Source organism: Myxocyprinus asiaticus, chromosome 20 (genome assembly GCF_019703515.2).
Source record: "Myxocyprinus asiaticus isolate MX2 ecotype Aquarium Trade chromosome 20, UBuf_Myxa_2, whole genome shotgun sequence".
Taxonomy (NCBI): Eukaryota; Metazoa; Chordata; class Actinopteri; order Cypriniformes; family Catostomidae; genus Myxocyprinus; species Myxocyprinus asiaticus.
The window spans coordinates 34,535,582-34,560,630 of record NC_059363.1 but is presented as its reverse complement, the minus strand read 5'-3'; the positions used below and the strand labels follow the sequence as shown (position 1 = coordinate 34,560,630).

At 40.0% G+C, this 25,049-nt stretch overlaps 1 pseudogene; it reads right to left on the bottom strand.

The window, feature by feature from the left end:
* LOC127411109 (E3 ubiquitin-protein ligase UBR1-like) overlaps positions 1 to 25,049 on the bottom strand; it is a 43,194-nt pseudogene that overhangs the window by 8,872 nt on the left and 9,273 nt on the right.

Genomic DNA, 25,049 nt, shown 5'->3' with positions numbered 1-25,049 from the left:
CTCTCGGTGGGGCACATGGTGAGTTGTGTGTGGATGCCGCAGAGAATAGCGTGAAGCCTCCATACATGCTGTCTCCGCAGTAATGCGCTCAACAAGCCACGTGATAAGATGCGTGGATTGACATCTCAGATGCGGAGGCAACTGAGATTCGTCCTCCGCCACCCGGATTGAGGTGAGTCACTTCGCCACCACAATGACTTAGAGCGCATTGGGAATTGGACATTCCAAATTGGGAAGAAAACGGGAGAAAAAAAAATAATATTTCAGCTCTGAAGGTCCATACAATGCAAGTGAATGGGTGCCAAAATTTTGAAGCTCCAAAATCCAAATAAAGGGAGCTTAAAAGTAATCCATACGACTCCAGTGGTTAAATCTAAGTGTTCAGACATGATATGATAGGTGTGGATGAGAAACAGATCAATATGTAAGTCAGTTTGTACCATAAATTCTGTGTCAGAGACATAAAGAATGTGAATCACCAAAAACAGAAGAAGAATGGGAAAGTGAAACTGAAGTGGAGATTGACTGAGCAGGAAGGAGAATTTATAGTAAAAAAGGACTTAAATATTGATCTGTTTCTCTCCCACACCTATAATATTGCTTCAGAAGATATGGATTTAACCTCCAGAGTAATCTGGAGTACTTTTATGTTGCCCTTATGTGGATTTTGGAACTTCAAAATTGTGGCACCCATTCACATACATTGTATGGACCTACAGAGTTGAGATATTCTACTAAAAATCTTTGTTTGTGTTCAGCAGAAGAAAGCCATACACATCTGGGATGGCATGAGGGTGAGTAAATGATGAGAGAATTTAACTTTTTGGGTGAACTAACCCTTTAAGTCTCTATATTCTCTAGATAGGACTCAGATCCCTCCTTCAGTGCAAGTCTTTGGGATTTTTCATCTGTTATACTGACTGCCAAGAAAAATTGCAAGTCAGATCACAAAGAAAAATAATAGAACCCTACTCAGATTTGTTCAAATTCCAAATCTTAGGTGTGAATTAAGAAAATGAAGCATATTTTACAACCATTAAGATTTGAATTGTGACATTGCATTCATGGCACAAGAATATAAAGGCAGCATAGCGATGCAATCAGTTTTGGGTGAGAAACAGACCAAAATGTAACTTCTTTTCACTTTAAATCTGGGTGCGATCATGATTTGAAGCTCTGTTACACTTCCTTGATCTCAAAAGCTTTTTTTTCTTCCAAGTTTCAAACCACAATTAACTTGACACAGCAACCTAAACACGGTATGTTTATGACGTGATGAAACCAAAGTGAGATGCTCTAAAACCATCCATCTGATGCAGGTGTACATTGATGCGTCCTAAGACAAGACTTTATAATAAATCTCGGAAAGATTGAAGAATTCAGTTGCAAAATGGATTGCTTTGGACTTTAGGCCAATGGGCTTATGTTCAGTAATATGGAAATAAACAATACATTGCCTTCTAAAGCTAGTTTTGTATTGTCTTATCAATGCTTTACTCATCTTCCACAATAATGTAATGCAATTTAATTATCTGAATTACTATTCTTATAAATTATATATTGTATTATTTCAATAATATTATAACACACACACACACACACACACACACACACACACACACACACACACACACACACACACATATATATATATATAAAATTATTGTTTTTTGATGGGCTTTCTCAGCAAATATTTATATATGTAATTAATTGTGATTAATTAATCACCATATGTAATTAACACAATAATAAAAAAAAAAAATATTACTGGAAAGCCCTAGTTAAAGACTAAATTAAATAATAAAAAAAGACAAATTTTTCTTAAATTAAACTGTCCTTGGTTTTACTGTGCAAGACTCAAAGCAAAATAAATAAATAAATAAATAAAACTCCCCACCTCATAAATGAGTTATTAACCAATACTAACAAATAATATAACTTAAAATCTACATTTTCTATCATTATCTTTCACAATGCAATCAAACCCTGAAGGATAAAAAAATCAAGTCCCATCCTACATCATTTCCCATGGAATATTCTGCTTCGAATGGAAATATGACACATTTTTTAAGATGAATTGTTGCAAATGCAGTTTCATGTGGTCTTTGATTCTAATGTCCAGTAATAAAAAAAAAACTTACCAGAAGATGATAGGAATCCACTTCTAATATTGATGGTGTTTCTTTTACACTAGGAACAGGTAACAAGACTGGGGAGAGTAAAAAAAACAAATCTTTTGCATGAGTGAGAAAAACCAACATCCTCTTGTTGTCTCTCTCTCATAAATGCAACACACACCTGCTAACATGTCAGCAAAATGCTTCTGAATGACAACTTGACCGCTCTTCAGCCTCTGAGTTGTTGACTGCACCACCACTTTGAGTACAGAAAGCTGAAAAATAATTTTGTTTTACAAATCAATCCCACAAAAAACAGCACCAAACATATACTGATCTATACCAGCAGAGCCAAAACACATCTGTCTGTTTTGGAGGGAGCCGAACAGTGCCTTTCCCTCTTCTTGTAACATGTTTTCTACAGAAAGACGCAGAAATATTTCATCAGATGAGGAGGCACATGACTAAACAAAAGGAAATTTGAGAGAAATCAGCAGAGTATTTATTTATCACACATTATATGTTTGCACATATACAGTGAAGTTCTTTTTTTCACATATCCCAGCTAAGCTGGAGTCAGAGTGCAGGGTCAGCCATGATATAATGATGGCTCAAGATGGCGCCGAGTATGGCTGCTGCGTTGCGAGCTCCGACACAAAATAGCAATGTTTTGTTTGTTTTGTTCACAATTCTTATGTTTTTTTGTCTTGGATGTTGTCTGCCTTATTGTCTACGAATCTTCACTTTTGGACATTGGTTCAGCGATCTCGCACCGAAAACCGGACTTCACATTCCTCAATGCCGACCCGCTGTTTACAAACACGCAAGTGGAGCCCTTTGTCTGGGCAGCACGGCCGCGGAAACGCAGGAGGAAAAGGGGAAACAGAGCCGGCGTTCTCATCAGAGTAAGACGCCGCGCAAATCGACCCCCGCTACCCACTATTCTACTGGCAAATGTTCAGTCTCTGGATAACAAGCTCTGCGAGCTGAAAGCGCGGATCTCTTTCCAACGAGAGACGAGGGACTGCTGCATTATCTGCCTAACAGAAACTTGGATGTCTGCGGAGATTCCAGACTCAGCCATTGAACCCGCGGGGTTCTCCGTACACCGGTCGGACAGAGCGAAAGACCTCTCAGGTAAAACTAGAGGAGGTGGTGTATGTTTTATGATCAACAAATCCTGGTGTGATCAGAGGAACGTTAATTCTATCAAGTCTTTCTGCTCTCCTGATCTGGAATTTCTTATGCTTCTGTGTCGACCATTCTGGCTACCGAGGGAATTCACAGCGGTCATTATCACTGCTGTGTACATCCCCCCACAAGCCGACACAGACCGGGAACTCAAGGAACTGTATGGGAGTATAAGTGAGCAGGAAACTGCGCACCCTGAGGCTGTGTTCATTGTGACCGGGGACTTTAATAAAGCCAGTTTAAAATCAGTCGCACCAAAATATCACCAGCACATTAGTTTCAACACACGAGGTGACCGGGTTTTGGACCACTGCTACTCTCCGTTCCGGGATGGCTACAAATCCCTCCCCCGCCCACCATTTGGCAAATCGGACCACTCTTCCATTCTGCTTCTGCCCGCTTACAGGCAGAAATTGAAACAGGAAGCACCCACCCTCAGAACGATCCAGTGCTGGTCGGACCAATCAGACTCTACGCTACAGGACTGTTTTGATTACACAGACTGGGAGATGTTCCGGTCCGCCTCTGATGACGACATCGAGCTTTACGCTGATAGCGTAATGTGTTTCATCAGAACGTGCGTAGAGGACATCATTCCGACCAGAACTGTACGAATCTATCCGAATCAGAAACCTTGGATCAACAACGATGTTCGCGCGGCACTTAATGTGCAGACAAGCCAGTTATGCCCTCCGAAAAACTATCAGAACCGCAAAATGGCAGTACAGGAGTAAGATTGAAGGACAGTTTAACACCACCAACTCTAGAAGCATGTGGCAGGGAATTAACATCATCACGGACTTTAAAGGGAATAAAAACTCCGCCATGAACACCGCTGCCTCTCTACTGGATAAGCTAAATACTTTTTATGCTCGTTTCGAGGGAAATAACACCGCCCTCGCAGAGAGAGCTCTCGCGGCTGAAGCTACAGAGGTTAGCTCACTCTCCGTCTCTGTAGCGGATGTAACCCGATCCTTCCGATGGGTGAATATCCGCAAAGCCGCGGGCCCAGACGGCATTCCGGGCCGCGTCATCAGAGCGTGCGCGAACCAGCTGGCTGGTGTTTTTACGGACATTTTCAACCTTTCCCTCTCTTTGTCTGTAGTCCCCACATGCTTTAAAACATCCACCATTGTGCCTGTACCAAAACAATCAAAAATAACTTGTTTAAATGACAGGCGTCCTGTTGCTCTGACCCCCATCATCAGCAAATGTTTTGAGAGACTAATCAGAGATTACATCTGCTCTGTATTGCCACTCAATCTTGACAGCTGCAGTTTGCTTACCGCAACAACCACACCACTGATGATGCCATTGCATCTACAATACACACTGCTCTCTCCCACCTGGAAAAAAGGAACACTTATGTGAGAATGCTGTTTGTAGACTACAGCTCAGCATTCAACACCATAGTGCCCTCCAAGCTAGATGAGAAACTCCGGGCTCTGGGCTTAAACAGCTCGCTGTGCAGCTGGATCCTTGTCAAGCAGACGCCAGGTGGTTAGAATAGGCAGCAACATCTCCTCATCACTAACCCTCAACACTGGAGCCCCGCAGGGCTGTGTTCTCAGCCCACTTCTGTATTCCTTGTACACACATGACTGTGTGACAACACATAGCTCCAATGCCATCATTAAGTTTGCTGATGACACGACGGTGGTAGGTCTGATCACTGACAATGATGAAACAGCCTACAGAGAGGAGGTGCACACCCTGACACACTGGTGTCAGGAGCACAACCTCTCCCTCAACGTCAGTAAGACAAAGGAGCTTGTGGTGGACTTCAGAAGAAAAGACAGAGAACACAGTCCCATCACCATCAATGGAGCACCAGTGGAGAGAGTCAGCAGCTTCAAGTTCCTGGGTGTCCACATCACTGAGGAACTCACATGGTCCATCCACACTGAAGTCGTTGTGAAGAAGGCTCATCAGCGCCTCTTCTTCCTGAGACGGCTGAGGAAGTTTGGAATGAACCACCACATCCTCACACGGTTCTACACCTGCACTGTAGAGAGCATCCTGACTGGCTGTATCTCCGCCTGGTACGGCAATAGCACCGCCCACAACCGCAAAGCACTGCAAAGGGTGGTGCGAGCTGCCAGACACATCATCGGAGGTGAGCTTCCCTCCCTCCAGGAAATATATACAAGGCGGTGTGTGAAAAAAGCTCGGAGGATCATCAGAGACTCCAGCCACCCGAGCCATGGGCTGTTCTCACTGCTACCATCAGGTAGGCGATATCGCAGCATCAGGACCCGCACCAGCCGACTTCATGATAGCTTCTTCCCCCAAGCAATCAGACTTCTGAACTCTTGATCTCCCATGATCAAAATACATCAGCACTGCACTTTATTACCCTTACTCTTATAGCTCACACCGGACTGTCATAAATTATATTATTATTATATTATGTTCTCTCTTAACAACTGACTATCAAACGACAGCCTGAATGACAATACAGTACAATACTGTACATTCTATATATATATATATATACTTTTTTTTATATATTTTTATTGAATAATGTGTATCTATATAGTAAAAAAAAACAAAAAACAGCGTATTGTATACTGTACAGTGTATGTTATTATTTGTATATTGTTGAGTGTAATTATGTGTATAACAGATGTTTAAATTTTGTTGTGTTAATTTGATGTTATTGTAAATTGGTATATGTCTCATCACTGTCACGACTGCTATGTTGATCGGAACTGCACCCAAGAATTTCACACACCATTGCACTTGTGTATATGGCTGTGTGACAATAAAGTGATTTGATGATATGGCACCCCTGGAGCAGATAAGATCAAGGGCCTTGCTCAAGGGCCCAACAGTGGCATCTTGGCAGTGTTGGGGTTGAACCCCCAACCTTCTGATCAGTAACCCAGAGCCTTAACCGCTGAGCCATCACTGCCCCAATTAAATTAAAATTAATTAATGAATTAAATTAATGGCCTGGATGGTGTAGGCACAGGTGTTCCAGGACATGACAGGTATGTATGGGCACAGATCATTGGGGGCAGTCTGCAGACCCACCCTGTGCACTGTGGTCACACAGATGCCCAACATCTCTGTGATACAGCGAGAGAACTTTGGCCTGATCAGAGACGGAGAGTTAACATTAATATAAAATGATATAATATAATATAATATAATATAGTAAGTGATAACATGATTTTTTCACAACATATCTTTTTTATTTTAATAACAATATGAAAACAAAGTGTACCCTTTTAACATTATTTGGATGAATCTCACAAAAACTTATGCATGTCATATTCCACTCCAAAAGAAAAAAATAAGAAACTATGTTTCGCATAAATTTTTTGAATTGTGACATTACATTCATGCTACAAGAACATAAAGGCAGCATAGCAATACGATCGGTTTTGGGTGAGAAACAGACCAAAATGTAACTTCTTTTCACTATAAATCTTGGTGCGATCATGATTTGAAGCTCTATTACACTTCCTTGAATTGAGCGTCAAATAATGATCGCAACTTAAAGACTGCATATGTCAAGATTTATAATGAAAATTAGTTACATTCGGTCTGTTTCTTTCCCAAAATCAATCATACTGTATGGCTTCAGAAGACTTGGATGAAACTACTTTAGTCATATTATGCTGCTGTGGCGGAATGGTCCGCCCCTCTGGCTCGTCACCGTCGCCCCGCCTCTTAGGGCCACCCTTCAGCCAGGCTTATGACGGGAGTTGGGCAGGAGAGCGAGAAGAGGTGCATAATTAATAAGCCTCGTTTGGTCAGGGGTGAATGAATCACACCTGATGGGGATAGTGCTTCATCAATGCTGTCTTTAAAATGCAGTGTGCACCTCTTCTCAGGGAGCCGGCTTCAAATCTCCATGTGTGCACACTGGCATCCTCGCATGCCCAGGACCAGAGCTGGGAGGGATCGGATGAGTGGACGCACTGCCGTACTCGTTTTTCGGACCCCCAAGTTTACATACCCTTGAATGTTTGGCCTTGTTACAGACACACAAGGTGACACACACAGATTTAAATTGCAATTAAAGGTAAATTTCCCACACCTGTGGCTTTTTAAATTGCAATTAGTATCTGTGTATAAATAGTCAATGAGTTTGTTAGCTCTCACGTGGATGCAATGAGCAGGCTAGATACTGAGCCATGGGGAGCAGAAAAGAACTGTCAAAAGACCTGTGTAACAAGGTAATGGAACTTTATAAAGATGGAAAAGGATATAAAAAGATATCCAAATCCTTGAAAATGCCAGTCAGTATTGTTCAATCACTTATTAAGAAGTGGAAAATTCGGGGATCTCTTGATACCAAGCCAAGGTCAGGTAGACCAAGAAAGATTTCAGCCACAACTGCCAGAAGAACTGTTCGGGATACAAAGAAAAACCCACAGGTAACCTCAGGAGAAATACAGGCTGCTCTGGAAAAAGACTGTGTGGTTGTTTCAAGGAGCACAATACGACGATACTTGAACAAAAATGAGCTGCATTGTCGAGTTGCCAGAAAGAAGCCTTTACTGCGCCAATACCACAAAAAAGCCTGGTTAAAATATGCCTGACAACACCTTGACACGCCTCACAGCTTCTGGCACACTGTAATTTGGAGTGACGAGACCAAAATAAAGCTTTATGGTCACAACCATAAGCACTATGTTTGGAGAGGGGTCAACAAGGCCTATAGTGAAAAGATCCCATCCCCACTGTGAAGCATGGTGGTGGCTCACTGATGTTTTGGGGGGGTGTGAGCTCTAAAGGCACAGGGAATCGTGTGAAAATTGATGGCAAGATGAATGCAGCATGTTATCAGAAAATACTGGCAGACAATTTGCATTCTTCTGCATGAAAGCTGCGCATGGGACGCTCTTGGACTTTCCAGCATGACAATGACCCTAAGCACAAGGCCAAGTTGACCCTCCAGTGGTTACAGCAGAAAATGGTGAAGGTTCTGGAGAGGTCATCACAGTCTCCTGACCTTAATATCACCGAGCCACTCTGGGGAGATCTCAAACGTGCGGTTCATGCAAGATGACCAAAGACTTTGCATGACCTGGAGGCATTTTGCCAAGACGAATGGGCAGCTATACCACCTGCAAGAATTTGGGGCCTCATAGACAACTATTACAAAAGACTGCATGCTGTCATGATGCTAAAGGGGGCAATACACAATATTAAGAACTAAGGGTATGCAGACTTTTGAACAGGGGTCATTTCATTTTTTTCTTTGATGCCATGTTTTGTTTTATGATTGTGCCATTCTGTTATAACCTACAGTTGAATATGAATCCCATAAGAAATAAAGAAATGTGTTTTGCCTGCTTACTCGTGTTTTCTTTAAAAAATGGTACATATATTACCAATAATCCAAGGGTATGCAAACTTTTGAGCACAACTGTATCTCTATTAAAATATCTTCATTTGTGTTCCGCTGAAAAACTAAAGTCATACGAGTTTGAGATGGCATAAGGGTCAGAAAATGAGAGAATTAAAAATTTTTGATGAGCTATTCCTTTAAGAAAAGTCTTCTTCCAAATTCTCATTAATGTAATGTGTTGGGACACATTTTTATTTTATTATTCTTTTTATTATTAGTCTCAGTAATGATTCTCATTACTTCATACATATTTTTTTTTATATAATTTATGTGTTTTATACAGTATTGTGCAAAAGTCTTAGGCACATAAGATGTTTCCCAAAAACATTTGTCTTAAGATGGTTATTTATATCTGCTACTTTAGTGTGTCAATAGGAAATATACATTTTATACTCCCAAACATTCCTTTTGCAAATAGAATAGAATAGAAGAACAGGGAGCCCTTCAACAGATGTCATGGCCCTCACAGAGTAATTTGACTTTTGTGTTGATTGTGAAGATACTGTAGATCCTGCATGAATCAGTCTTAACTCTCACCGGGTCTCTGTGAGGCTCTCAGTCCTTTAATCCGAGAAACCACAATCTGAATCCAGCGTTCAAAAGTGAGATGCTGGCCAACTAACTCCGCACTCTCACAAAAATAGACAAAATGACAGAAAAAGGGAAAGAAATTTAATTCATGATTCATTAGTGCAAAGATCTAAAGTGGATTTCAAAGGAATAGTTCACTTGAAAATAAATCTACCCAATGAATCCTTTTCATTCCAAACTGTATGACTTCCTTCTGCAGTACACAAAAGCATCTTTTTTTATACAATGCAAATTAATTGTGACAGAAGCTCTCATTTGTCTAACATCTCCTTTTGTGTTCCAAGGAAGAAAGTCAGTCATATGGGTTTGGAACAACATCAGGGTAAGTAAATAATGACAGAGTTTTCATTGTTGGGTGAACTATCCATTTAAATTGATAGTAATGACTTTAGTAGAGGTGTTGTACTAGTTAAACTTGCAAAAATCAAATCTATTAATGTTCAATCTAGATATATTTTTATCTAATATTTTGCAATACTCAATTCCTTAAATAGTTCTTTAAAAAAAAGTGAAGTCACCTCAGTACCCAGAAAATAACTCGGAGCTAATTTATCAGGAAGCTGCAGTGTTGTTTGCTCATTTTCATTTCTGTGTGCATGGGAAATAATGAATCAAGTTGTAGCAATGCATTGTAAGCAATGACTCACTTTTGCCAGCAGGTGGCGTGAATTACATGTCCACAGCTGCCAGTGTGTGTGCCCACAGCCAGATCAGGGGGCATGAACAGGGGGTAGTTGTTTTCTGTTAAACAAAAATGTTTGTTAAGATTCCACATTGCATTATACATGCATTACGTCAATATATCCGCTCACAGTATTAATGCTTCCACAGGGAAATGTATGCAATATCGCTCATCTTTGGCAAAGAGCGTCTTGCCACTGGGTGAGCACTGTAGATCTCTGTACACAGGCTGTAAGGACCATGGCAGGTGCCCGATCTTGAACCTCCTGCTCCTCCTGACATAGGATGCAGGTCAGAGCCTCCCAGTCTGTGGAACACACACCTTGCTGCAGCCCTACGGCCACTCTGCTGTCATCCACATCCATCAAAGGACTACAAAGAGACGACACGGAAAACTTTGATGATGAACTTTATTACAGATGAAAGTTTAAGGCAATTGCCATTAACTTTCAATACCATTCAAAAGTTTGGAAAAACTATTAAACTTTTATGTTTGTGAAAGAAAATAATTTTATTCACTGAGGATGGTTTAAATGAATTAAGAATTACAGTAAAGACATTTATGATGTTAAAGGAATAGTTCACTCAAAAATGAAAATTCTCTGATCATTTTCTCACCCCGATGCCATCTCAGATGTGCATAATTTTCTTTCTTCTGTAGAACACAAATGAAGATTTTTAGAAGAATATCTCAGCTCTGTAGGTCTACACAATGCAAGTGAATGAGTACCAAAATTTTGAAGCTCCAAAAGCACATAAAGGCAGCATAAAATTAATCCATAAGACTCCAGTGGTTAAATTTCTATCTTCAGAAGCGATGTGATAAGTGTTGGTGAGAAACAGTTCAATATTGAAGTCCTTTTTTACTGTAAATTCTCTTTCCTGCCCAGTAGGTGGCAATGTGCATGAAGAATGTGAATTGCCAAAAACACAAGAAAAATGTGAAAGTGAAAGTGGAGACTGATAGTAAAAAAGACATAAACATTGATCTGTTTTTCACCCACACCTATCATATCGCATTAGAAGATATGGATTTAACCACTGGAGTCTTATGGATTACTTTTATGCTGCCTTTATGTGTTTTTGGAGCTTAAAGATTTTGGTACCATTCACTTCCATTGTATGGACCTACAGAGCTTAGATATTCTTCTAAAAATCTTCATTTGTGTTCTGCAGAAGAAAGAAAGTCATACACATCTGGGATGGCATCGGGGTGAGAAAATGATGAGAGAATTTTCATTTTTGGGATGAACTACTCCATTAAAAACAACTGTTTCTATTTAAATTAATGCTGTATTCTTCAAACTTTGTTCATCCAAGAATCCTCCACTTGCAGAAAAGACACCTTAGGAATTCCAGCAGTCAGTTTATTCTAGATCTTCAGGTAAAGTTTAATCCCATGCTTTCTGAAGCACTTCCAAAAGATGTATTTTTTGTAGGACACTTTTCACAGACCTTATGATCAGACTCTTTAAACAGCAGCTCAACACCTCAACCATTGTTTATCCATCCATAATACTCATTTCTAATAATTTACAACTAAATCTTTTTTGCACAGTCTACCCTTCTTATATGCCAGTTTCAGATGTGGCTTTTTCTTGGCAAGTCTGCCTAAACTGCCAACATCCCAGGGTTCTCTTCACTGTTGCAGATAAAACTGGAGTGCAGGTCATTGAAGTTGCTAGTTTAGGACGTGTAAGGGGTCTGTTTCACAAACTACAGACTCTGATCTTCTTGTCTTCTTATTGTTGGGAATCTGGGTGGTCCACTTGCCTGTCTATCCTGGTCAAATCCAGTTTAATTTCTTCTTTCAAGACAGCAGTGCATAGAATGGCAATCCTCTCTAGAACAATAAACTGATGAATAAACTGTCCTTTTTTGGCCTTTTGTAAAAACAAAATTTGACTTGCAAGGGTAAAGTGACTTGCAAGAAATGTAAGTGTCCTCAATACTTCAGCAACTGAAGAAAGGCTGAATTTGAATTTTCTATGTCCATAATTTAATAAGTAGTACAACCACGTTCAGACAAAAATAAATGTTTCTTGAGCACCAAATAATGAAATTAGAACAATTATGTGACACATTATTTTCTTAGTAGACTGAAGTAATAAATGCAAAAAATTGGCCTTTGACATCATGGGTAAAAAACAAACAAAAAAACATATTATTTTTCTTTTTTCATAAATAAAAATATAAAACAGTTATATCAAACAGCAATATTCATTTGAGGCATCATTAATGTTTAAGGGAGTCTTTTTGATCAATTGAATGCATCTGAGGTGAAGAGAAGCATCAATTTCTTTAAAGAACAAAAATGTCTTCACATTTCCAAATTTTGAACAGTAGGGTATAAGAAGAAAAACAAAAGAAAGAAAGAAAGTCCAAAATGATGATCAAACAAAAGATAAAAGGAAGAAAAGATAAACAATTATGAAGGAACAAAGGAAAAATCAAACAAAGGAAAACTGAAACACTAGCAGAATGGATTTCTGTAAAAAAATAAAAATAAATGCATAACTCAATTGTCCTTCTGAATTGAATGCAACAATTTACACAAGAACTGTTTAACAATTTACACAGAAAGTCATTCTGCTCATGTTTTATGAATCAGGCCTAATAAACAAAAGAAGCAACAAAAGATAGAACGAACCAAATACTAAAAAAAAAAAACAACAACAACGAAAGCATTAACAAAGCAACAGATGAAAGAAAAAGCAAAATAATGAAAATCTCTCACCTCTCCAGAGAGGCGGCAGTTTCGCTCTGACTCGAGCTCTCGGGCACATTGTCATAAAGCATCTTGTTTGACTCTATGAAGTTTTTCTGCATGGCAGACATCTGAGCCATGATCTTCTGCCTGTGCACTTTTGCAGCCCCAGCCTTCCTCTTCTGCTCTGCTTTCTCTTTATCTTGAACACTCTATACAGAGAAGATTACACTTTAAACACTTCAAAGGGATTGAATTTGAATTGAGAGCTCACTGTAAAATCTCAATACCTCTTCTGATTTGCTCTGATCCATTGCAAATGAAGAAGCTACAGCACCTGATTTCTCCCGAAAACACTTCACCACTTCAAACATCTTTCAGGAAAGGTGAAACATTCATGTATTAACTATCACATTATTTAAGCAATCAATCAAAATCAACGACTTGCCCACATTCATACCTGCAAGTTCCATGCAATCATGTCTTTCTGAGCTTCAAGAGAAGGTAAAAACTTCATCTTGTTCAGGAAGTGGATCAAAGATTTGCCATGTTCAGAACCAGTTTCTGAAAATTACAAAACACATTTGTACAGCAAAGTGATACGAGCAATGAGATGGTCAAACTCAAAAATACATCCCATAGCAGAAATGTCCATGTTTAGTGAAAGGAATCCTGTGTGTAAACAAAAGATTTGTTGCTGTATAGGAATTTTAATTTAGTCACTGTACATACAATAATACAGCCAAACTGATGGTTGTTTCATAAACTTGTAAGGTACAAAGCTCATTCACTGTACAATGCAATAGAGGTCGACTGATATAGCGGATTTATTGATTAACTGGGGCCGATAGCTGCATTTTTAAACTTTCGGCAATCAGAAAAAATCAACACGGATAGTCACCAATTGTTTTATTTTTGGTTTCATTTCTCCATGTCCAGCACTGGAGGGTTCTGCAATCTGAACTCCTTGGTTCTACAGTATAACGGCACCCTCTAGAGGTTAAATAAAAACAATCACTGACTCTGTGTGGAGTTTGTTGTGCAATGTTACTAGGCTATGCAGAGAGACGGACACTTCAAAAGCGGATTTAAATCATCCACAGAGAAAAGCCAAGATATGTATACAATACACAATGTTATTATTATTGTCATGGTACAATAAATCAATCATTTAAGACAACCAAAGGTGATTTGATAATTAATTTGTTTATATCTAATAGCTGCACTGAAGAACAGGATTGCCGACATGGTGGAGAGAGGATAACGTTAGACCTAACATTAGCTGTTCGAATGGTTAGAACAATGTTACAAAGTCAAGGATGGAAACTGCTTACCTTTCCTCTTAATTCACAGATTTGAATAATAAAAAAGTCACTTATGAATTCATGCAGATCTGTTAATTTATTTTATTTTTTTCGGGGGTTGAGGGGCATCCAATTTGTCCCAGTCAGATTATAAACATGAGCGCTCCGAAGAGGTTTTGTTGCTAAATAGATTTATAAGTTAATTATCAGTAGTAAATCACAAGTTCATGTTAATGTCAACCTTATGTGAAAATGCTGCCTGAGTTTTCGCTTTTGCTCGGCTGATCATTTGTTTCAGAAGACAAAGCGCGAGCACGGTACATTACGTGAATGCACGTGCACAGGAACAGTTTTATAGCTTTTTTACCTTAAAATTTCCAAAACTTTTCTCTGTTCTGACAAAATAAACTTCTGTCCAAGCTTCCTAATTTAATGACTTAGTTTCGTGCAAAAGAAACATTAAGAGCATGGTATAATATTTACATTTGAAATATAAATTTAATATTCATGAGAGGAAACATTGTTATATATAAAATTCAAAGTGTTCACGTGAGGGCACATGAATATATAATACATAATTCCATTGTAAAATTGCATTTAAAAAGACAAGACTTCAGTTAATTTTATTTCTATCCCTTTTTCTCTCCCCTTTCATGTACATCATTCATAGATTTAATATGACAATAAAATAATAAATATTGTCAGTAATGATGAAGCATACAGTAGCTACTTGGCTTTGTAAGGCAGTGTTTTATGTTACTGCTGAAAAACAAACACATTTGACCTGTATTATTTTAATTCATATTTTCAATAATTGCAGATGTCAAAGGCTTTGAAGGAGGTACCAGTGTGGGAGAAACGTACTAAAGTATTGCCAATGAAAGTGATACTTAGTAAAGTTCAGCACTATTTTACAGAGTGAAAAGTCAGTCATATTATAATTTGAAAAACTATCAGTGGATTAATTGGCTATCGGCCTGTTTTCCCACTATCGGTTGACCTCTAGAATGCACTATGGACATCAAAGTTTCAGTTCTACAGTAACAAGTTGACAGCAAAATTGGCAAAATTTCATGGCTGTAAAATTACTAAGGCTTCTAATTTAGCTTGTTAATTTTTATGCAAACATTAAAAAAAAAAAGTGTGTTTAATGGAATCTTTTTGTGGCCTAACTCTAAGGCAGCATCACATGTTTCCTTTACATATAAAGCCCCGTTCACACCGCCAACGACATTGTCACTTGGTGTCACTACTGATGTTGCTCTGACGTTATTGCTGGACTGCATGTGCAGCCATAGCAGCTTTTGAAATGCTGATTACAGATGATACAGCCAGTAAAATTAAAATATTATTCTAAATTGACAAGGAATTGGTTCTCTTGCCTCGAAAAATTTACATTCTGCAAGGGAGAGCCTTTTATCCAACCTGCAGCAGAGCTCGTTGCATCATATCATTAACAAGACGACTCATCTATTAAAATATTAATCAAACTCATTCAGAATGCTGACAATATCTGACACAGTTTTCCATGCATCATTTTATTAGTCCAAATCTATGTATGTGGTTACAGACAAATTATATTATGCAGTGAAATCCCTCACAACATTATAAATTCTGTCTTGCCTGCACTCGAATCCAGTAACTCCCAGGAGATGGATGGTGTGAGCTCCACTGCCTTTTTACAAATTGTTAGTTGCTACTGAATGTCGCTTGTTAGTTGCATAAAGTTAAAGTTTTCTCAACTTTGTCGTGTCTCTTTGCCACACCCACATCTTTTCGCCAGCTGTCACTGTCGCTCTCATTGAAAATGAATGGCATCCTGCTGCTCTGTGTCATGCGCAGTGTGAACGGGGCTTAAGGCAATCTCAAAATGCATTGGTCCAAGCTCCATTTAATTCAATAAAGAAGAGTATAAATAAAAATATTTAAATCTAATCAACAATCGACTTGTTTACCCAATGTTTGTACTTATTAGAGTATTGCGTCATTAGCTTAGCATCGTGCATATGTCAAACTCTATGTCTTGTGTGCTTCTAACAAGGCGTTGCTATGTAAAGCATAAGAAATAGGTCACCTGAGAGGTTGCATTTCAGGTAAGATGCTGCCTTTTAAGCATTCCTTAGAAGCAGCTCAGTAGACTTTGGAACAGAGCCAATGAGAGGCAGAGACAGGATGAGGTCTTTGTGCTTTCAAACTAAAGTCAAGTGTCACTTGTACAGCACTTTTGGATTCCAACTGCATTTTTCCTCTAGTAGTGCCTGGGCTACAAGATGCAGAGCCTGAAGAAACACACACACTCAGAAAAGAGAAATGAGAGACAGATAAGGCCTCCTTTACCCCCAGCATTACTGTATTTTCAGTGATTTGATCACAATCGAATAGCACTTGACAACATTAAAAGCCAGGTGATAATGCACCTAATGTGCTCTGAAACCACATTGATAAGTGGTTAGGGACTGATGTAAATACTCAAGCATTTTCATTATCTGCATACGTGCATAATATGTTAGAAGACTGCGCAACAACTAATCATTATCTGTCACTTTGACTGTGTGGAATATTTTCCCCTGGTGTCGATCAAATAAACATATTGTCCCGCCCTCAATTCATGCCATTGGTTGAGTCAATGTTGTGTCAGTATGGACAGGTCACTCAAAACAAACAAAGGAATTTTTTTAGTGCCACAGAGACATAGTGTTTACAGTTTGTTTTTTTCCTACAAATGGCTTGCTTACACTGCATATTAAGCTAGGATAAGAGAAAGTATTTCAACACAGTTACACACTTCAGCTTTATATCTAGCTGTAAAAGGGGGGGCCAAAGAAAGAGAAATACCCTCTGAATCATGGGTTCAGTCCAACGGTTGGAGTGGTCCTCCACTACTTTCTGGAGAACTCTCCATAGAATGTGGATGAAGACGTCACAGCAGAGCAGACGCACTATGCTAGAAAATGCTGGGCAGAAGGGAGGGGGCACTGGGGGACGGAGCGCTACACACAGAGAAACAACAGTGAACAATTACTTACTCTCTGAATGCTTGTGATATAAATATGATGTAGACATAAATTTGCTTGACGACATTAAATGTATTTAAAGGGGTCATGTCATGAGGAATCAAATTTTCCTTGATATTTTGACATGTAAGAGGTCATTCTATTATAAAAACATACTGTAAATTCCAGAACTCAAAACTTAATCCCCAGTGTAATAAAATAATTTATTGAAACCAAGCTGCCAAAATGCCCCATTCTCTACTTCCGCGACTTCCCTATGTCACTTGGGGTACTCATTAATTCAAGATGGCCTCAACAGCAACAACATCAATGGCTATTTTAAAATCATTGCGCCCATGGCCCCGCCCACTGGTGCTCACTTGGCTTGTAAACAGAGAGAAGAACAAAAGGCCTACTCTCTGTGGCCTAACTACTCCTGAACATGAAAGGGGACCCATCTGGACTATTTTGAATTATTTTTGTATACAAACATGTACTACACAGACATCTTTGACTGTTGTCATCTCTCTGGCATGCTTTTAAAAGACACAGTGTCGAGTTTCACCAATGAAGAAAAGATGCGTTTCATCAGCTGCTGTGGCTCCTGCTGTTTTGTTGCATAAACTGCTCAACAAACTGTTCGTTCACCTATCAGCGCTATTTTTAATAGTTGGTGTTAGTGCTGCACAATTAATCATATTGCAATCACAATCACGATGTCAGCCTGTGCGATTATATGACCGCATTATATGCTGCGATTTTATTAAATAAATAAGTGCATGTGTGGACGTGACAACCCATTCTCTCTGAGAGCTGTTTGCCCATTTTCTACTGCGCTAATAAAAAGATGACCAGTCAGTCTCAGTTTAGGCAGTGGCATGTGTGGCGCGTATGGTCATGTCATGTGACTTTCCGGTGTGCAGCGCGGAGACCAGGTGAAAATGGATGCCGAGCAGACCGACACTGAACTGGTGGCCAGAAAAAATGCTACCTCATTTATATGGTGATATTTTGGCTTTAAGATAACCGACACTGAGCAGAGAGAGGTACTGTGCAAAATTTGCAAGATTAAAGTTGCTACATAACGTGGCAACACAACAAATTTATATCAGCACCTGAAACATCAGAGAGAAAAGTATGATGAATGCATGATGGTGAAAGCCCAGATTAGTAAAGAGACAGCTGAACAAAACAAAGAACAACCTGTAAGCCGAACAAAACAAAGCACAATTACAGATGTGTTTGCGAGTGTCACGCCATATGACAAGTCTTCACAGAGATATAAAGAAATCACTGACTCCATAACGCACTGCTTGGCAAGAGACATGATGCCCATATACACCGTTAGCAAAGTGGGATTTCAGAAAATGATCCACACACTGGACAAGAGGTACCAGCTACCCTCGCAAAACTATTTCTCTCAGGTTGCAATCCCTGAGTTTTACAGCAAATGTCGTGGCAAGGTTCAACTGGAAATGGCTATGGTGACGTTCTTTTCAACCATTACGGACCTGTGGTCAAGCAGGACAACTGTGCACTTTGTCGACGAGGAGTTTGAACTGAAAAGTCGCTGCCTGCGTACATCCTATTTCCTCGATGACCACACGGGAGAGAACATAGCCTTGGGCTTGAGAGAGGCACTGGCTGCATGGGAACTCTGTGAGGAGCATCAGGTCGCTATCACAACAGACAACGGCACTAACATTTTTAAAGCGGTGGAGCTTAATCAGTGGACTAGATTCCAGTGCTTTGGGCATAGATTTAATCTGGCCATCGGTAAGTTAAATGGATTTAATCTTTTGTTATTAGGCTACAGCAAATATTTTATACTACTGTACTTTTAAGAGGACAGCAATTAACAATGGGGTTTGGGGTAGTTGTACCGTCAATTTAAGAATAAAATAATTTTAAATACAGTGTAGAATTATGTGTGCCACAAAGCATACTAGGAGTGGCCTATTTCATTTAGGGCTAATTATTAGCATGAAACATAATTCTGTAAGAGTTGGTTGTGTGTAAAGTACACATCTGCCACAGCTTTTTGCCTACAACTGCACTGTCATTGAATATTAACTGTGTGTTTGGCTACTGAGATATGCAGGAAGATAGTGGGCCACTTCTTAATCAAAAGTGGCCTTGAGAGAAGCACAAAGAGAGCTCAACCTCCCAGAGCATGCCATGGTGACAGACTGCTCAACACAATGGGGTTCCACTCAGAAAATGATAGCAAGAGTCCTGGAGCAGCAAAATGCTTTGTCCAAGGTTCTCTCTACAGACCGCAAAGTGCGACACCTACTGCCCTTATGGCAGGACCTGGAGGTCCTGGAATCTGTGAACAAGGCACTCAGCCCACTCCAGGACTTCACGGATGCTAAGTCAGGTGAACGTTATGTGAGCATATCTTGCATGAAGCCTGCTCTGCATCTTCTGAACACTTCAGTGCTGGCTGAAGAGGAAGAGGACATTGACCTCACCAAACCAACTACCTCAACGAGAAATATGAAGTCACGCAGGACCTGCTAAACATGTCCACTTTCCTAGACCCAAGGTTCCGAACACAATACATCTCTGCAGAAGAGACCCAGACCTTAAAGGAATGAGTCATCTCTGAGTTGATAGTGAGTGAAACCACAGTGTTTACTTAACTGGTAAGAATTCCATGTAACTTATTTATTGTTCTATTTATTTTATTTAGCTGTACTACTGAGAAAATAACAAGTTTGCAGTAATGCAAAGATGTTATTGTTATTTAATATTGTAAAAATATAATTTTAATTTGAAAACAATGTGCATTTCTAGTTGTTGTTTCTAATAGTTTGTATGTTTGAGTTGAGAAATACACATTTCAGCATTATCAGTAATCTGTGTGTGCATTTTCCTTGATAACCAAGCAAGCAGACTCATGATACCATTTGTTTATTATATCGCAATCGCATATCGCAATCTTGACCTCAATAATCGCAATATGACATTTTCCCCAAATCATGCAGCCCTAGCTGGTCATCTTTGACCGTTTTGATTTGATTCTGGCGATGTGCACCTCAGTGCAGGATGATAAACTGGATGTGTGCATCTTGTGAAGCTATAATGTTTTGGTGCTTGATTATTCTCTTCCGAATGAGTTTCAAAAATGGCTGGATTTAAGGGACTGCACGGCAATCATAGTAGAGGGCATTTACACTGAAGTTTAAATGAGGAGCTGAGGCAAAAATTGTTCTTTTCAGGTGTCCGTCCATTCATTCTTTCATTGTGGTGTTGGGATTTTGTAGAGAGGGTGTCTGATTTCATGATAACATACATCAATCACTATGTCAGTGTGTTACTGAATGATTATAAACTGCAAAAAATTAATAAAAGACAAAGAATGCACGAACAAAACCGGCACGCTGTTTAATCCAAGCACAAACGCAACATTTCGAGCAAAATTGCACATTGTTTTAGTGGAGTACCTGTGTTAGTTCAGCTTCAGATGTATGTGTCATTTTGTCACCCAGCAAGCTGATATTAAACACACTGAGGAAGAGCCGTGAAGTTCTCGTTCATGGGTATGTAGTTGCTTTTTCAAGTTGTCCGATCAGATGGTTATTACCTTTTAAAACCATTCGTAAGTTTAAACTTTGTTCGGCAGGTGACTGACAGGTGAGAGGTGGTGCTTCGCTGCTGTCCGTGATGCATCATCATGTGTTTTTTGTGATCCAATCACAAAACGTTTTGCACCCCATTTACAACTATATTTAGCGCTGCCCATTTGCAATCAGATCATCAGAAACGTGTCTTAATTTCAGCTGTAGACAGGGTTTAAAATGATTGCAGCCGGATCAAGTGAATGCTATAGAACAATAACCAGCGGAAGTTGCACCCACATTCGTTTCCCCAGGAAAAAATGGATATGAACAACAAATAACATGAGATTAATTGAAAGTTATTTTTTTAATTTACTAACAGCTCTAGTTTTAACAAATCATTTGTGCATTAAAATGTTGAACGTTTGTTTAGTATTTTGTCTTTTTATTTGTGGTACATGTGCACATGTGTGTTCTCTCACTACAATGTGGAGGACAGAATACCTTTATCACAACTCTCTTCAGAAACAGAATCAGAATCAGAATGAGCTTTATTGCCAAGTATGCTTACACATACAAGGAATTTGTCTTGGTGACAGGAGCTTCCAGTGTACAACCATACAAAAACAATACAAAAACAGCAGCAAGTCATAGATAATAATAAAAAATAAAAAAATAATTATACACATACGTACAGACACACACACACACACACACACACACACACACACACATACATACATACACACATACACATGGGTAGTGCAAATCTAATACAATCTGTTATGTACAGTGTAAATACAAATCTGTTATGTACAGTGTAAATGTTTTTTTGTTTTTGTTTTATTTATTTTTTCCAGAGGAATGAAATGGCAGAAGAGGTTGGATGTGTTGGATAAATATAAGATAGACTAAACTGTGTATTGCACATAGTTATTGCTCAATGGGGCAGTTTAACTGTTCATGAGATGGATAGCCTGGGGGAAAAAACTGTTCCTGTGCCTGACGGTTCTGGTGCTCAGAGCTCTGAAGCATCGGCCAGAAGACAACAGTTCAAAAAGGTAGTGGGCAGGGTGAGTGGGATGCAGAGTGATTTTTCCAGCCTTTTTCCTCACTCAGGAAGTGTATAGTTCTTGAAGGGGGGGCAGAGGGCAACCAGTAATCCTCCCAGTAGTCCGAACTGTCCTTTGTAGTCTTCTGATGTCTGATTTCGTAGCTGAACCAAACCAGACAGTTATTGAAGTGCAGAGGACAGACTCAATGACTGCTGAGTAGAACTGTATCAGCAGCGCCTGTGGCAGGTTGAATGTCCTCAGCTGGCGAAGGAAGTACAACCTCTGCTGGGCCTTTTTCACAATGGTGTCAATATGGGTCTCCCACTTCAGGTCCTGTGAGACGGTAGTGTCCACTGCTGCCACAGTGTTGTTTAGAATGGTGAGGGGGTTCAGTGTTGGGGTGTTCCTCCTAAAGTCCACAATCATCTCCACCGTTTTGAGTGTGTTCATCTCAAGGTTGTTTTGACTGCACCAGACAGCCAGCTGTTTAACCTCCCTTCTGCATGCAGACTCATCGTCATCTCAGATGAGGCCGATGACAGTGGTGTCATCTGCAAACTTCAGGAGCAGAGGGGTCCTTGGCGATGCAGTCAATAGTGTAGAGGGAGAAGAGTAGTGGAGAGAGCACACATCCCTGGGGGGCACCAGTGCTGATTGTACAGGTGCTGGAAGTGAGTTTCCCCTGTCTCACAAGCTGCTGCCTGTCCGTCAGAAAGCTGGTAATCCACTGACAGATAGACAAGGGAACAGAGAGTTGGTGTAATTTATTCTGGAGTACAGCTGGGATTATGGTGTTGAAAGCCGAACTGAAGTCCACAAAAAGGATCCTTGCATATGTCCCTGGTCTGTCCAGATGTTGCAGGATATGATGCAATCCCATGTTGACTGCATCATCCACAGACCTGTTTGCTTGATAAGCAAATTGAAGGGGATCTAGAAAGGGTCCAGTGATGTTCTTAAGGTTGGCTAACACCAGTCTCTCAAATGATTTCATGACCACAGACGTCGGGGCGACAGGTCTGTAGTCATTAAGTCCTGTGATTTTTGGTTTCTTTGGGATGGGGATGATAGTGGAACATTTGAAGCAGCATGGGACTTCACACTGCTCCAGTGATCTATTGAAGATCTTTGTGAAGATGGGGGCCAGCTGGTTAGCACAGGATCTAAGACTGGCAGGTGAAACGCCATCTGGGCCCTGTGCTTTCCTTATCCTTTGTTGTTGAAAGACGTGGCTTACATCATCTTCACAGATCTTAAGTGCAGGTTGAGTAGCAGGAGGGGGGAGGAGGGGGGTTGCAGGAGGTGTTGGTGTTTGTGTGAAGTGAAGGTCAGAGGGGTGTGGGGTGTGAGATTGGGCCTTTCAAATCTACAGTAGAACACATTCAGGTCATCAGCCAGTTGTTGGTCCACCACAGGGTTGGGGGCAGGAGTCCTGTAATTCATAAGTTGTTTCATGCCACTCCACACTGATGCAGGGTCATTAGGTGAAAACTTGTTTTTCAGCTTCTCAGAGTATCTTTTTAGCCACTCTGATTCCCTTATTCAGTGTGTTCCTGGCCTGATTGTACGAGACTTTATCCCCAACTCTGTAAGCATCCTCTTTGTCCTGACGAAGCTGCCTGAGTTCTGCTGTAAACTATGGTTTGTCGTTGTTAAATGTTAAATAAGTCCTAGTAGGAATGCACATATCCTCACAAAAACTGATATATGATGTGAGCTTGTCCAGATTGGTGTCTGCAGCCTCAAAAACACTCCAATCAGTGCAGTCAAAGCAGGCTTGTAGTTCCAGCTCTGCTTCGTTGGTCCATCTCTTTACAGTCCTTAATACAGGCTTAGCAGATTTTAATTTCTGTCTGTAGGTTGGAAGAAGATGAACCAGACAGTGATCAGATAGTCTCAAAGCTGCTCTAGGAACAAAGCGATATGCATCCTTTATTGTTGTGTAGCAGTGATCCAGTATATTTCTGTCTCTGGTTAGGCATGCGATGTGCTTTTTGTATTTGGGCAGTTCACATGTGAGATTTGCTTTGTTAAAATCCCCAAGAATAATAATAACTGAGTCCAGGTATTGTTGTTCCGTGTCTGTGATTTGATCTGCTAGCTGTTGCAGTGCCGCATTCAAACACACGTTTGGCGCGATATACACACTCACCAGAATAAGTGAGGAAAACTCCCGCGGCGAGTAGAAAGGCTTACAGTTAATAAAGAGTGCTTCCAAATTAGGACAGCACATCCTCTTTAACGTTGTTACATCTGTACACCAGCTCGTTTTCCCCGTTAACTCCGTGATGCGATCCGCTCTGAACAGCTGAAAGCCCGGCAGATGTAACGCACTGTCTGGAATGGCTTCACTCAGCCAGGTTTCTGTGAAGCACAAGGCAGCAGAGTTTGAAAAGTCCTTGTTTGTGCAGGTGAGGAGATGTAGTTCGTCCCTTTTGTTAGGGAGAGAGCAGAGATTTGCTAGATTTGCAGTGTTGTTCGAAAGCCGCGCCGATGGAGCCTGACCAGCGTGCCTGTTCGTCTCCCTCGCCTGCGTCTCCTAGCACGTTTAAACAACATAGCCGCGCCTCCAACTAGAATGTCAAACAAAACGTCTGAATATTCAAAATCCGGGAAAATCTTGGACCCTTCTCTTCTTCTGAGCCTCTTCTGCCTAAAATGAACAAATATATACAAATGATTTTCTGGTGCTTCATAGAAGAGACTTCAGGTATAACTGGCAGAGCGAGATTCTGAGTTTTTGTAATGAGATTTACAGATGCGTCATGTACCTTACTATGCTTTGGTCTGGAATAAAGATAGAAGAAGGGGTTCAACTCTTTGAAATATTCCTTCTTCAGTTCATACAAGCCATGGCCGGACACTCCTGGTTTCCTAGGCGAAGATTAACAAAGAGCCGATGTTTGGAATATGCTTAATTTAAACAAACTCGTTCATTGCGCTTATATAGAGATTTCAATGTTCATAACTGGAATAAACAACCAAACACTTTCTAAAATGTACTCACTTGAAGGTGGCAACCTTAGAGATGAAGGTTTCAAGCCCTGTTTCATGGCTTCCCTGTGATGCAAGAAAATAAAATAATAATAATAATTACCTCAGTCAACATTTACTTTTAATGTATGAAAAAAAAAGATGCAATAAAATTGAATCAGACAGCAAATCGGGTAAACAATCTTCAATAATTCAAAAGTCTGTCACCTTACATATTCAGGCAGGTTTTTGATCAGACTGCTATGAGCCATGGGTTCTATACACAGCAGATGGATGACCTCACTCATAGTCACGTCCTCCTTAGTCACATCACTGATTCCAGGTACATACCGCTCACCTGCTTATTTCCCATAGAAAATATACAGTATATGAAAGGTAAAATCATAAAGGGAGTATCTTCAGTCAAACAACTTTAATAAAACAATTAGTGTGACATGAATTAACTAAACAAAAGGCCGAAAATGGTTGCCATTTTACTTGAGGCTTAA